Source organism: Dama dama, chromosome X, assembly GCF_033118175.1.
Source record: "Dama dama isolate Ldn47 chromosome X, ASM3311817v1, whole genome shotgun sequence".
Classification (NCBI taxonomy): Eukaryota; Metazoa; Chordata; class Mammalia; order Artiodactyla; family Cervidae; genus Dama; species Dama dama.
The window spans coordinates 153,501,582-153,517,252 of NC_083714.1; the positions used below are offsets into that span (position 1 = coordinate 153,501,582).

The 15,671-nt window shown below is 37.4% G+C and overlaps 1 pseudogene; it reads left to right on the plus strand.

Annotated features, from left to right (window-relative positions):
- Window positions 1-15,671, plus strand: part of LOC133052958 (melanoma-associated antigen B2-like) — an 86,244-nt pseudogene that overhangs the window by 69,851 nt on the left and 722 nt on the right.

Sequence of the window (15,671 nt, forward strand, 5' to 3'; positions counted from 1 at the left end):
GCACCCTGGAGTTCTCTCAGTTATTTAAATTTCTTAATTTAAGTGATCTTTGTCCAGAAGCTAAAAAGGGAAAATTTACACTGTGTAGTAAAATTCCTGTAAATAAATAATTAACAAGGAATTATAAAAAGAGAATTGAGAAATATTTGGAAGATATTGGACAGAGGGCTCATTTACTTAATTTATGCAGAGTTAAAAAGTCAAAATAAGAAAAGAAGATGAAAAATCCAATAGGAGACAACCAGGAAGTAAACATTCAGTACAAACAAACACAAATTATTCAAAAGGAAAAAAAAAGAACAATTACCAAAAAACAGGAGGAAATGTAGAAACTAATTAGAAATAAAAGAAAGACAAGCCAAAACAATAATGGAATGTGATTTCTAACCATGCAATTTGTCAAAGTTCAATGAGAAAGTTGAAAGGTCCCAAATGTTTCCTCCAAATTGAGGATGAGGGATTGGAAAATGAGTGTTCATGCAGTGCTGTGAAAACATAGTGTGATGCAACTTTCTGAAGGATACTTTGACACTATCTAGTAAATTTATAAATACATGGAGCCACTTAGCAAGACCCTGTTTGGAATTTACACTGCAGAAATATTTATGCAATTTCACCAAGATTATGATGCTCAGTGCAATTTTTTCTCAGCATCCTAGAAAAGCTCTTTGGTACCCTTGCCCACACTGCCCTTCCCACATGAAACCCCTCTTCTCAGTTCCATTAGTAGAGATTGCTTTTGCCTCATCTAGAACTTCCTATAAATGGAGCCTACAGTATGTACACATGCAGTTGCTTTACAATGTCCTGCTACTTTCTGCAGGACAGCAACCTAAATCAGCTGTGTGTTTGTGTGTGTATATATGTCCTACTTTTTGAATTTCCTTTGCATTTAGGTCACCACAGATCATTAAGGACACTTACCTGTGCTACAGAGGTAGTTCCCATTAGTTATCAAGGCAGTATTCTCCAAAACATAAAAACAGCTCATGTACCCAAGTATAAAAAAAAAAAAAAAAAAACACTCAAAAAACAAGCAGATCTAAACAGACATTTCCCCAAAGAAGACATTCAGATTGAGATAAAACACATGAAAAGAGGCTCAACATCAGTACTTATTAGAGAAATGCAAATCAAAACTACAATGAGCTATTCAGTCTGAATAGCTGTCATCAAAAATTCTACAAAGAATAAATCTAGGGAGAGTGGGGAGAAAAGGGAACCCTCTTGCACTGTCAGTGGGCATGTAAATTGGCACAGCCAATATGGTGAACAGTATGGCAGCTCCTTTCAAAGTTAAAGGGAATTACCATATGACCTAGCAACCCCTCTCTTGTGCATATTCCTGGAGAAAACCTTATTTCCAAAAGGTACATGCACCCCAATGTTCATTGCAACATTATTTTCCATAGCCACGACTTGCAACATTTTTTAGTCATAGCAATAAGTCACACACACACACACACACACACACACACACACAAAACCTCCTTGCAACAAAGAGTCTCTAAACAGGTGGTCAAATTACTAGGCATTTGTAAAAATACAAGCTTAAAGATAAGTAAACAAAGCAAGAATCATGTATCAGAACCAAGTTCTACGTTAGCATTCAAATAGCAGAAAAGATGATTTTATACTAAAAGAACTAGTACACTCTCATCTTTTTATCTCCCCTTCCCAGGAACTCAGAATTCTGAGGCAATGCTATATGAAATCATGGGTGATTTTTTTCTGTCTTTGTATTTTTCTAGCAACTTCACATTTTCTGTTATGAGCATGTATTAATTTTTTTAAATGTTATACAGTATCATTTCCAACACGTAAAGAAAACATCTGGTTTTTATTAATTGCTCGGGCCTGGTGCACTGGGAAGACCCAGAGGAATCAGGTGGACAGGGAGGTGGGAGGGGGGATCGGGATGGGGAATACGTGTAAATCTATGGCTGCTTCATATCAATGTATGACAAAACCCACTGAAAAAATAAATAAATAAATAAATAAAGGAGAAAAAATAAAATAAAATAAAAATATAAATTGCATTCATAAGCACTCTTCTATTTCTCCACGAGAGGGCAGAATAAGCACAGTATATGTTTATTCATACCCACATGTACTTATGAGAGAATACATCTGGATTTTATACATTACATTCCAAAGCATTCTTCTATTACTCCATGAGATGTCAGCATAAGCACAGAAAATATGCATTCATACACACATATACATATGAGTGAATACCTTGGATTTTGTAAATTACACTCATTAGCATTTTTGTTTATCCTCGAGAGGGCATCATATGCACAGTAAATATTTATTCATACCCACATATACATATGTGAGAACATCTGGATTTTATGAACTGCATTCATAACCATTCTTCTATTTCTCCACGACAGGGCAGCAAAGGTACAGTAAATAATTATTCACACCCACATACTTTGGCCAGCTGATGTGAAGAGCTGACTCATTGCAAAAGTCCCTGATGTTGGGAAAGACTGAAGGCAGGAGGTGAAGTGGACGACAGAGAATGGGATGGTTGGGTGTCATAACCGACTTAATGGACATGAGTTTCAGTAAGCTCCAGGAGAGGTGATGGACAAGGAAGGCTGGCGTGCTGCAGTCCATGTGGTCACAAAGAGTCAGACACACTGACGGACTGAACTGGACTCACATATACATTTGAGAGAACACATTTGGATTTTATAAATTACATTAATAAGCAATCTTCTCTTTCTCCACGAGAGGTCAGCATAAGCACAGTAAATGTTTATTCGTACCCACATATGCTCTGGGGACTCCCTTGGGCTGTAAGGAAATCAAACAAGTCAATCCTAAAGGAAATCAGTCCTGAATGTTCATTGGAAGGACTGATGCTGAGCTGAAACTCCAATAATTTGGCCAACTGATGGGAAGAACTGACTCATTTGAAAACTCCCTAATGCTGGGAAAGATTGAAGGCAGAAGGTGAGGGGCACACCAGGGGATGAGAGGTTTGGATGGCATCACCCACTCAATGGACATGAGTTTGAGCAGGCCCCAGGAGTTGGTCATGGATAGGGAAGCCTGGTGTCCTACAGTGCATGTGCTCGCAAAGAGTCAGACACGACAGACCGACTGAACTGAACTGACTGACAAAAACGTATAAAATGCTAATACAGCTTCAAAATGGACGTGCTATTCCACGAGTGGTGTACTACACAAGTTTTCATAATATATCCGGGAAAATAACCACAGATGAATACCTCTATGTGTGGTTAAAAGAGTACAAGAATCTGTACAGCTACAACAATAAGGCCATTTGAGTCAACACGCATGGACTGAGAGATGATCATACTAGCTGAAGTGAGGCACACAGAGAAAGACAAACAACAAACGATATCGCTTAAATGTGGAATCTAAGATATAACACAGAGTGAAGGAAGCCAGAAAGATAAACACCAATACAGTATACTAACGCATATGTATGGAATTTAGAAAGATGGTAACGATAACCCTATATGTAAGACAGAAAAAGAGACACAGATGTATAGAACAGACTTTTGGACTCTATGAGAGAAGGCGAGGGTGGGATGATCTGAGAGAATAGCATGGAAGCATGTATATTATCAAATGTGAAACAGATCGCCAGTCCAGGTTTGATGCATGAGACAAGTGCTCAGGGCTGGTGCACTGGGATGACCCGGAGGGATGGGATGGGGAGGGAGGTAGGAGGGATGTTCAGGATGGGAAACACATGTAAACCCATGGCTGATTCATGTCAGTGTACGGCAAAAACCACTACAATATTGTAAGGTATTTAGCCCCCAACTAATAAAAATAAACCAAAAAAAGAGATATAACACAAATGAGCACATGTATGAAACAGAAACACACTCGTGGACATAGAGAACAGACGTGTGGCTTCCAAGGCTGAGAGAATTGGGGGAGCAATGGAGTATGAGATTGGAGTTAAGAGATATAGAGTAGAGTATACGGAATGGATTGACAAGTTCCTACTGTAGAGGACAGAGAACTATATTCAGTATCCTATGATAAATCATGATGGAAAAGAATATATATGGGACATCCCTGGCAGTTCAGTGGTTACGACTCCACACTTCCACTGTAGGGCATGCATGTTCAATTCCTGGTAAAGGAACTAAACCCACGTGGTTAAAGTGTAGTCAAAAGAAAAACAAAAATTAAAGATGAAACAAAAGAATGCATACATACATATATATATACATATACACAATGTATATATACAATATATGTGTTTAACTGAATCACTGTGCTATAAAGAAGAAGGGAAATGGCAAGCCACTTCAGTATTCTTGCATTGAGAATCCCAGAAACAGTATGAAAAGGCAAAAATATAGGACACTGAAAGATGAACTCCCCAGGTCGGCAGATGCCCAATATACTACTGGAGATCAGTGGAGAAATAACTCCAGAAAGAATGAACGGATGTATCCAAAGCAAAAACCACACACAGCTGTGGATGGGACTGGTGATAGAAGCAAGGTTTGATGCTGCAAACAGAAATATTGCATAGGAACCTGGTATGTTAGGTCCATGAATCAAGGCAAATTGGAAATGGTCAAATGAAATGGCAAGAGTGAACACAGATGGACTGGAATGGATGAACTTAACTCAGGTGACCATTAAATCTACCACTGTGGGCAAGAATCCCTTAGAAGAAATGAAGTAGACATCGTAGGCAACAAAAGATTCTGAAATTCAGTACTTGGATGCAATCTCAAAAATGACAGAATGATCTCTCTTCGTTTTCAAGGCAAACCATTCAACATCACAGTAATCCAAGTCTATGCCCCGACAAGTAACACTGAAGAAGCTGAAGTTGAATAGTACTATGAAGACCTGCAAGACCTTTTAGAACTAACACCCCAAAGAGATGTCCTTTTCATGATAGGGGACTGGAATGCAACAGTAGGACATCAAGAAACACCTGGAGTAACAGGCAAATTTGGCCTTGGGGTACAGCATGAAGCAGGGCAAATGCTAATAGAATTTTGCCAAGAGAACACATTGGTCATGAAAACACCCTTTTCCAACAACACAAGAGAAGACTCTACTCAAGGACATCACCATATGTTCAACATCGAAATCAGACTGATTGTGTTCTTTGCAGCCAAAGATGGAGAAGATCTATACAATCAGCAAAAACATGACCAGATCACAGGCAATAATGTGATGAACAATAATGAACTCTTTACTGCCAAATTCAGACTTAAATTGAAGAAAGTGGGGAAAACCACTAGACCATTCAGGTATGACCTAAATCAAATCCTTTATGATTATACAGTGGAAATGAGCAATAGATTTAAGGGACTAGATCTGATAGACAGAGTGCCTGATGAACTATTGATGGAGGTTCATGACATTGTATAGGAGACAGGGAGCAAGACCATCCCCAAGAAAAAGATTTGCAAAAAAGCAAAAGGGCTGTCTGAGGAGGCCTTACAAATAGCTGTGAAAACAAGAGAAGCTAAAAGCAAAGGAGAAAAGGAAAGATACATCCATTTGAATTCAGAGTTCCAAAGAATAGCAAGGAGAGATAACAAAGCCTTCCTCAGCAGTCAATGCCAAGAAATAGAAGAAAACAATAGAATGGGAAAGACTAGAGATCTTGTCAAGAAAATGAGAGATACCAAAGGAATATTTCATGCAAATTGGAGTCAGTAAAGGACAGAAATGGTATGGACCTAACAGAAGCAGAAAATATTAAGAAGAGATGGCAAGAGTACACAGAAGAACTCTACAAAAAAGATCTTCACAACACAGATAATCACAATGGTGTGAACACTCACCTAGAGCCAGGCATCCTGGAATCTGAAGTCGAGTGGGTCATAGGAAGCAGCAATGTGAACAAAGTTAGAGGAGGCGATGGAATTCCAGTTGAGCTATTTCAAATGCTAAAAGATGATGCTGGGAAACTGTTGCACTCAATATGTCAGCAAATTGAGAAAACTCAGCAGTGGCCATAGGACTCGAAAAGGCCAGTTTTCATTCCAATCCCAAAGAAAGGCAATTCCAAAGAATGCTTAAACTACCACACAGTTGCACTCATCTCACACACTAGTAAAGTAATGCTCAAAATTCTCCAAGTCAGGATTCAGCAATACTTGAACTGTGAAATTCCATATGTCCAACCTGGTTTTAGAAAAGGCAGAGGAACCAGAGATCAAATTGCCAATACCCACTGGATCCTCGAAAAATCAACAGAGTTCCAGAAAAACATCTATTTCTGCTTTACTGACTATGGCAAGGCCTTTGACTATGTGGATGTCAATAAAGTGTGGAAAATTCTAAAAGAGATGGGAATACCAGACCACCTGACCTGCCTCTTGAGAAACCTGTATGCATGTCAGGAAGCAACAGGTAGAACTGGACATGGAACAACAGACTGGTTCCAAATAGGGAAAAGAGTACGTTAAGGTTGTATATTGTCACCGTGCTTTTTTAACTTATATGCAGAGTACATCAGGAGAAACGCTAGGCTGGAATGAGCACAATCTGGAATCAAGACTGCCGGGAGAAATATCAATAAACCCACATATGCAGATGACACCACCCTTATGGCAGAACGTGAAGAAGAACTAAAGAGCCTCTTGATGAAACTGAAAGAGGAGTGAGTGAAAAGTTGGCTTAAAGTTCAACATTCAGAAAACTAAGATCAAGGCATCCGATCTCATCACTTCATGGAAAATAGATGGGGAAACAGTGGCTGACTTTATTTTGGGGGGCTCCAAAATCACTGCAGAGGGTAACTACAGCCATGACATTAAAAGACGCTTAGTCCTTGGAAGAAAGGTTATGACCAAACTTGACAGCATATTAAAAAGCGGAGACATTACATTGTCAACAAAGGTTCATCTAGTTAAGGCTACGGTTTTTCCAGTAGTCATATATGGATGTTAGATTTGGACTATAAAGAAAGGTGAGCCCTGAAGAATTGGTGCTTTTAAACTGTGGTGTTGGAGAAGACTCTTGAGAGTCCCTTGGACTGCAAGGAGATCCAACCAGTCCATCCTAAGGGGGATCAGTCCTGGGTGTTCATTAGAAGGACTGATGTTGAAACTGAAACTCCAAATGCTTTGGCCACCTAATGCGAAGAGCTCACTCCTTTGTAGAGACACTGATGCTCGGAAAGATTGAGTTCAGGGGGAGAAGCGGACGACACAGTATGAGATAGTTAGAAGGCATCACCAACTCAATGGACCTGAGTTTGGGTAAACTCTGGGAGTTGGTGATAGACAGGGAGGCCTAGCGTGCTGTGGTTCACTGGGCCGCAAAGAGTTAGTCATCAGTGAGCAACTGAACTGAACTGAGCTGAACACAACATTGTAAATCAAATATACTTCAATTAAAAAGTAGCATGACTGGAAAAAAAAAAAAAAGATTGGGGCATTTCATTGTATATAAAGTTTATATCCAAAGAAAATTGCTGTAAACAAACACAGCTCACTACTAAATGGCAGGCCTGCTGAAATACTTACAGAGAGACACACTGATGTCTGCAATTTACCAGAAAATGCATGAAGGAAAAATGTCAATTGATGACTGGACAGAGGCATCGGCAAATGGATAGCTACACGACAAAGGAAGTATTGTAAAATCGTTACAAAAGCAGACCCCTACACTTGCTGTCTACAAGGGACCCACCTCATACCAAGGGACACATACAGAGTGAACATAAAGGTTTGGAAGAAGGTATGTCATGCAAATGGAGACCAAAAGAAAGCAGGAGTATCAATACTCATATCAGATAAAATAGACTATGAAAGAAAGGCTGTGTAAAGAGACAAAGGACACTACATAAGAATCAAAGGATCAAACCCAGTATATATATACGTACCCAACATAGGAGAAGCTCAATATTCATAATGCAAATGCTATCAAAGAGGAAAGGGGAAATTAACAGTAACACAATAAGAATAGAAGACTTTAATACACCATTCACACCTATGCATAGATCAACCAAAGAGACAATTAGCAAAGAAACACAAATTTAAATGATACAATGGACCAGTTAGACCTAATTGATATCTATAGGACATTTCACACCAAAACAATGAAATTCACCTATCTCTCAAGTGCACATGGAACATTCTCCAGAATAGATCACATTCTGGGCCATGAATCTAGCCTTGGTAAATTCAAAATAATCAAAATCATTTTGAGCATCTTTTCTGATCACAACGAGGTAAGATTAGATGTCAACATCAGGAAAAAAAACTATTAAAAATAAAAACATATGGAGGCTAAACAATTTGCTTCTGAATAACCAACAAATTACAGAAGAAATAAAAAAGAAATCAAAATATGCATAGAAACAAATGAAAATTAAAACACGAGAACTCAAATCTATGCCATTCAGTAAAGCAGTGCTAAAGGGAAAGTTGATAGCAATAAGAGCTTACCTCAAGAAACAAGAGAAACATCAAATAAATGACCTAACTTTACACCTAAAGCAACTAGAAAAAGAAGCAGTGCAGAACCCCAGGGTGAGCAGAAGGAAAGACAAGATAAAAATCAGGGCAGAAAGAAGTGGGAAAAAAAAAAGGAGACTATAGCAAAACTCAACAAAACTAAAAGCCGGTTCTCTGAGAAGATAAATAAACTGGACAAACCACTAGCCGGACCCGTCAGGAAGAAAAGGGAGAAGAATCAAACCAGTCAACAAAATTAGAAATGGAAATGAAGAAATCACAACAGACAACACAGAAATACAAAGGATCACAAGAGACTACTATCAGCAGCAGGAAGAAATGGACGAATTCTTAGAAAGTATAACCTTCTAAAACTGAACCATGAAGAAAGAGAAAATTTTACCAGACCCATCAAAAGCATGGGAATTGAAACTGTAATAAAAAATCTTTGGACAAACAAAAGCCCAGGACCAGTTGGATTCACAGGTGAATTCCTCCAAACAATTAAAGAGCTAACACCTATCCTACTCAAACTCTTCTAAATTATTGCACAACGTAAACCCCCAAACTCATTTTATGAGGCCCCCATCACCCTAATCCCAAAACCAGAGAAAGATGCCACAAAAAAAGAAAACTACAGGCTAATATCACTGATGAACATACAGGAAAAATCTTCAACAAATTCTAGCAAACAGAATCCAACAACATATCCAGAAGGTCAGACATCATGACCAAGTGGGTTTATTCCAGGGATGCAAGGATTCTTCAATATTTGCAAATCAGTCAATGTGATATATTGCATTAACAAACTGAAAGGTAAAAACCATATCATTATCTCCATAGATGCAGAGAAAGCCTCTGACAAAATTCACAAATTTATGATAGAAACAGTCAAGAAAGCAGGCACAGAAAGAACACAAATCAACATAATAAAAGACATATATGATAAAATCATAGCAAACTTTATCCTCTAAGGCGAAAAATTGAAAGCATTTCCCCTAAAGTCAGGAACAAGACAAGAGTGCCCACTCTCACCACTACTATTCAACATAGTTTTGGAAGCTTTAGCCATGGCAATGAGAGAAGAAAAAAATTAAAGGGTATCCAGATTGGAAAAGAAGTAATGAAACTCTCTCTGTTTGCAGATAACATGATCCTCTACACAGAAAGCCCTAAAGACACTACCAGAAAATGACTAGAGCTAATCAATGAATACAGAAAAGTTGCAGGATATAAAATTAATACACATAAATCCTTTGCATTTCGATACACTAACAGTGAGAAAACAGAAAGTAAAATGAAGAAGCAATCCCTTTCAGCATTGTGGTGAAAAGAATAAAACTACCTAAAGAAACAAAAGACCTATACATAGAAAACGTTAAGACACTGATGAAAGAAATCAAAATGACAGAAATAGATGGTGAAATATACCTTGTTCATGGATCTGAAAAGTCAACATAGTGATAATGAGTATACTACCCAAGGCACTCATAGATTGAATGCAATCCCTATCAAGCTATCATTGGTATTTTTCACAGAACAAGAACACATAATTTCACAATGTGGATTGAAATACAGAAAATCTCGAAGAGCCAAAGCAATCTTGAGAAAGAAGAATGGAAGAGGAGGAATCAATCTGCCTGACTTCAGACTATATTACAAAGCTACAGCCATCAGGACAGTATGGTACTGGCACAAAGACAGAAATATAGATCAATGGAACAAAACAGAAAGCTCAGAGATAAGTCCACGCACCCATAGACACCGTATCTTTAACAAAGAATGCAAAAATATACAATGGAGAAAAAACAATCTCTTTAACAAGTGGTGATGGGAAAACTGGTCTACCAAATGTAAAAGAAGGGAACTAGAACATTTTCTAACACTGTACACAAAACTAAACTCAAAATTGATGAAAGATGCAGTACTAGACACTATAAAATTCCCAGAGGAGAACATATTCAAAACACTCCCTTACATAAATCACTGTAGGATCGTCTATGACACACCTCTCAGAGTAATGGAAATACAAGCAAAATTAAACAATCTGGACCTGATTAAACTTAAAAGCTTGGGTAAAAGGAAGGAAAGTATGAGAAAGGTGAAAAGACAGCCTTCAGAATGGGAGAAAATAATAGCAAATGAAGCAACCGACAAAGAATTAATCTCAAAAATATACAAGAAGCTCCACACCAGAAAAATAAATGACCCAATCAAAAAAACGGGACAAAGAACTGAAGAGACTTTTCTCCAAAGAAGATATACAAATGGCTAACAAACACATGAAAAGATGCTCAGCATCACTCATTATCAGAGAAATGCAAATCATAACCACATGAGGGATCATCTCTCACTGGTCAAGATGGCTGCTATCAGGAAGTCTACAAACAATAAATGCTGCAGAGGGTGCAGAGTAAGGGAACCCTCTTACACCGTTGGTGGGAATGCAAACTAGAATGGCCCTATGGAGAAGAGTGTGGGGATTCCTTAAAAAACTGGAAACAGAATTGCCAAACAACCCAGAAATCCCACTGCTGGGCATACACACTGAGGAAACCAGCACTGAAAAAGACATGAGTACCATAATGCTCATCGCAGCACTGTTTACAATAACTTGGATATGGAAGCAACCTAGATGTCCTTCAACATACAAATGGAAAAGAAAACCATGATACACACGACTCAGCTATTAAAAAGAATGTATCTGAATCACTTCTAATGAGGTGGATGAAATTGGAGCCTATTATAAAGAGTGAAGTATGTTAGAAGGAAAAAGACCCATAAAGTATATTAACACATATATATAGAAATTAGAAAGATGGTAACGATGACCACATATGCAAGGCAGTAAAAGAGACACAGATATAATGAAGAGACTTTTGGACACTGTTGGAGAAGGCCAGGGTGAGATTATTTGAGAGACTAGCAGCGAAACATTTATATTATGATATGTGAAACAGATCACCTGTCCCAACTTTGATGCATGACATAGGGCACTGAAAGCCGCTGTACTGGGGAAACCCTGAGGAGTAGGATGGCGAGATAAGTGGTAAGGGTTTCAGGATGGGGAAGACATGTACGCCCATGGCTGATTCAGCTCTATATATGGAAAAAACCACCACAATACTGCAAAGTAAGTAGCCTTCAATTAAAATAAATACATTAATTTAAAAGAAAAAGACCCATGTACCTGCTGTCTATAAGAATCCCACTTCAGACCTAAAGACACATACAGACTGACAGTGACAGGATGGAAACATATATGCCATGCAAATGGGAATCAAAAGAAAGATGGAATAGCAATCCTCATATCAGACCTTAAATGAAAGAAGATTACAATAGATAAGGAAGGACACTACATAGTGATGAAGGGATCAATACAAGATGAAGACATAGCAATTGTAAACATCTATGCCCCCAACAAAGGAGCACCTCAATACATAAGGCAAACGTTAACAGACATTAAAAGAGAAATTGACAGTAAAAAAATCAGAGTTGACTTTAACACCCCACTCACAACAATGGACAGATCATCAAAAAAGAAAATTAATGCAGAAACACATGTCTTAAATGATACATGAGATGAGATGAATCTCATTGATATCTTCAGGACATGCCATCCAAACGGAGAATATACCTTCTTCTCAAGTGCACAGGGAGCATTTTCCAGGAGAGACCACATCTTGGGTCCCAAATCAAATCTCAGTAAAATGAACAAAATTGAAATTGTATCAAGTATCTTTTCTTGCCAGAACACTATGAGACTAGATATCAATTAGGATAAAGAAAGAAAACTGTAAGAAACACAAACACATGGAGATGAAACAACACGTTTCTAAATAACAAACAGGTTGCTGAAGAAGTCAAAATGGAAATCGAAAATTTTCTAGAAAAAAATGACAATGAAAAAACAACAACTCAAAATCTATGGGATGCAGGAAAAGAAGTTCTAAGAGGGAAGTTTGTAGCAATACAATCCTAACTCAAGAAACAAGAAAAGCATTGAATAGACAAGCTCAATTGACTCCTAAAACAACTGATAAAGAAAAACAAAACAAAACAAAGAAATAGCCAAAATTAGTACATGGAAAGAAATCATAAAAATCTGAGCTGAAATAAATGAAAGAAACAATAGCAAAGGTCAACAAACTAAAGCTGGTTCTGTGAGAAGATAAAAAAAAAAATTGACAAGCCTTTAACCAGACTCATCAAGAAACAGAGAGAGAAGAATGAAATCAACAAACTTAGAAATGAAAAGAGAGAATTACAACAGAAAATGCAGAAACACAAAGGATTATAAGAGACTCTTATGAACAACTCTATGGGAATAAAATAGATAACCTGGTAGAAATGGACAGATGCTTAGAAAAGCTCAATCTTCCAAGACTGAAACAGGAAGAAATAGAAATTATGAACCACCCAATTACAAGCTCCAAATCGAAGCTGTGACCAAGAAATTCCCAAAAGACAAAATCCCAGGACCAGATGACTTCACAGGTGAATTCCATCAAACATTCAGAGATGAGCAAATGCCTATCCTTCTAAAACTCTCTCAAAAATATTTCAGAGGAAGGAACACTTCCAAACTCATTCTACAGAACTACCATCACCCTGATACCAAAACCAGGCAAAGACAAGACCAAATAAGAAAACTACAGGCCAATATCACTGATGAACATAGATGCAAAAAATCCTCAGCAAAATTTTAGCACACAGAATTCAACAACATATCAAAAACCATGATCAGGTTGGCTTTATTCCAGGGATGCAAGGATTCTTCAATATTCGCAAATCAATTAATGTGACACACCATATTAACCACAGGAAAGCTAAAAATCATATGATAACCTAAATAGATGCAGAAAAGGCCATTAAATTTAAAATTTTACAATTATTAAATTAAAAAATAATTTTTCAAAAGCAATAAACTTAAAAAAGGAAAACAACATTGAAATAACTCAAATGACCATCAACTGGTGATCGAATAAATAAAACATGCAATACAAAATTATTTGGCCATCAAATGAATGGAGTTCTTATATAAGCTATAACATGTTCGAGCTCTGAAATGATCATGTTAATTAAAAGAAGCCAGGAACAAAAGGCTGTGTATTGCATTATTCTGTTCGTGTGAACACGTATGTCTTAGATTAGGTAATTCTCTGAAGACCGAAAATAGAGGAGTGAATGCAAGGGCCCAGATGAAGGGGGAAATGGAAAATGTCTGCCAGCAAAAGAGTGTTTCCCAATTGGAATGATGAAAATATTATAGAATGAGGCTGTGGTTATGGTTATTCAACCTATGAATAAGTTACAAATCAATGAATTATACAGCTTAACTAGTATATTCATGCAACAGGTACAACATTTCAATAAGTCAAATGTATTCTTTTTTTCTTTTAAACTACTGAAATTAACTTCTAAATCCAGGAATATTATCCTTCAAAAACAAAGGAGAAGGAGATATTTTCATATGAACAAAGCATTGGGGAATTCATTCTCAGCAGATACCTTGTCTGTAAGAAATGTTAAAAAGAAGTTATTTACACAGAATAAGATGATATTTAAGAGAAACTATGAGTTAAGAAAGAGTGTTATGTTGAAGTTTGACAGAAAACAACAAAATTCTGGAAAGTAATTATCCTTCAATGAAAATTTAATTGAAAAAATAAATGAAAGCAAAGTGAAATGAAGGTTTTTCTTCTCATTATTAATTGGTTAATGATAAATGCTTCTTTGGGTTTCTCTGTTTTTCACTGATTATGAATCTTCATAGTTAAAGTGGGTTTCACGTATACAAGATCCAGTTTCACTCAGTGGTAAAGAATCCGCGTGCAATGCAGGAGCTGTGGCAGATGCGAATTCCATCTCTGGGTCAGGAAGATCCCCTGCAGGAGAGCATGGAAACCCACCCCAGCATTCTTGCCTGGAGAATCCCCGTGAACAGAAGAGACTGGTGGGCTCACAGTTCATGGGGTGGCAAAGAGTTGGACACGACGGTGCAAGTAAGCAACAGCAGACACACATTCCTAACAGAAACTCTGAAGATACTAAAAATAGATGAGAAAATTCTCAGCCTAAACAAAGGAAAATAAACAAACAAAAATCCTAGATTGTAGAGCTGAATTAGAAAAGGTTTTAGGCAATAAAATATCTCCCAACACTAGTGTAAACAGTGTGTTCCACACAAGAGAGACGAGTCATTTTTAATACTCACTCAATAGAAAAACATTCTAGTTACATTCATAAATTAAAGGAAATGAAAATGTCCAGAAAACATAGTATAAAATCTAGTCATCATTTTGTATCTAATGAAGATGTTAAAACTGTAAGGGAATTTTTAAGAAAAAGTGTGTGAAAATTTAAGCAGCCTCCAAGGAAAAGAGTTGGACACGACTGAGTGACTGAACTGAACTGAAGCAGTCCCAATGAATGTAAATTTATTTTCTTTTCTCCATAGGCTCAAAGTAATTGACAATTAAGAATGAATTTCACTTTAACACATATTTTTCAATTTCACCAGGATGTTTTATATACAAATACAAGATTTTTCAAGCTAAAAAGGTTTGTACCTTGCAGTGAATATTTTGTTTCACTGAGTTAGACATAAAGACACATTGTGTGTCTCTATCTTGACCATCTTTGTGGTATCACTATACATTTAGAATCAACTGTTTGAATGTGGGGTCTGTGAAGTTCTCAGGTCCATACTGTTGAAGCCTAGCTTGAAGGATCTTGAGCATTATCTTGCTAGCATGAAAAATGAGTGCAGTCGTGGGGTAGTTTGAACATTGTTTGGCATTGCCCTTCTTTGGGATTGAAATGAAAACTGACCTTTCTCAGTCCTGAGGCCACTGCCAAGTTTTCCAAACTGGCTGGCCTATTGAGTGCACCACTTTAACAGCACCGTCTTTTAGGATTTGAAAGCTCTCAGCTGGAATTTCATCACTTCCACTAGCTTTGTTCATACTGCTGCTTCCTAAGGCCCACTTGACTTTGCACTCCTGGATGTCTGGCTCTAGGTGAGTCGTCACACCATCGTGGTTATCCAGGATAATAAGATCTTTTTTTTTTTTTTAATTTACAGTTCTTCTGTGTATTCCTGCTACCTCTTCTTAATCTCTTCTGTTTTACTTAGGCCCATAACGTTTCTGGGCTTTATTGTGCCTGTCTTTGCATGAAATGTTCCCTTGGCATGTCTAATTTTCCTGAAGAAATCTCTAGTCTTTCCCATTCTAC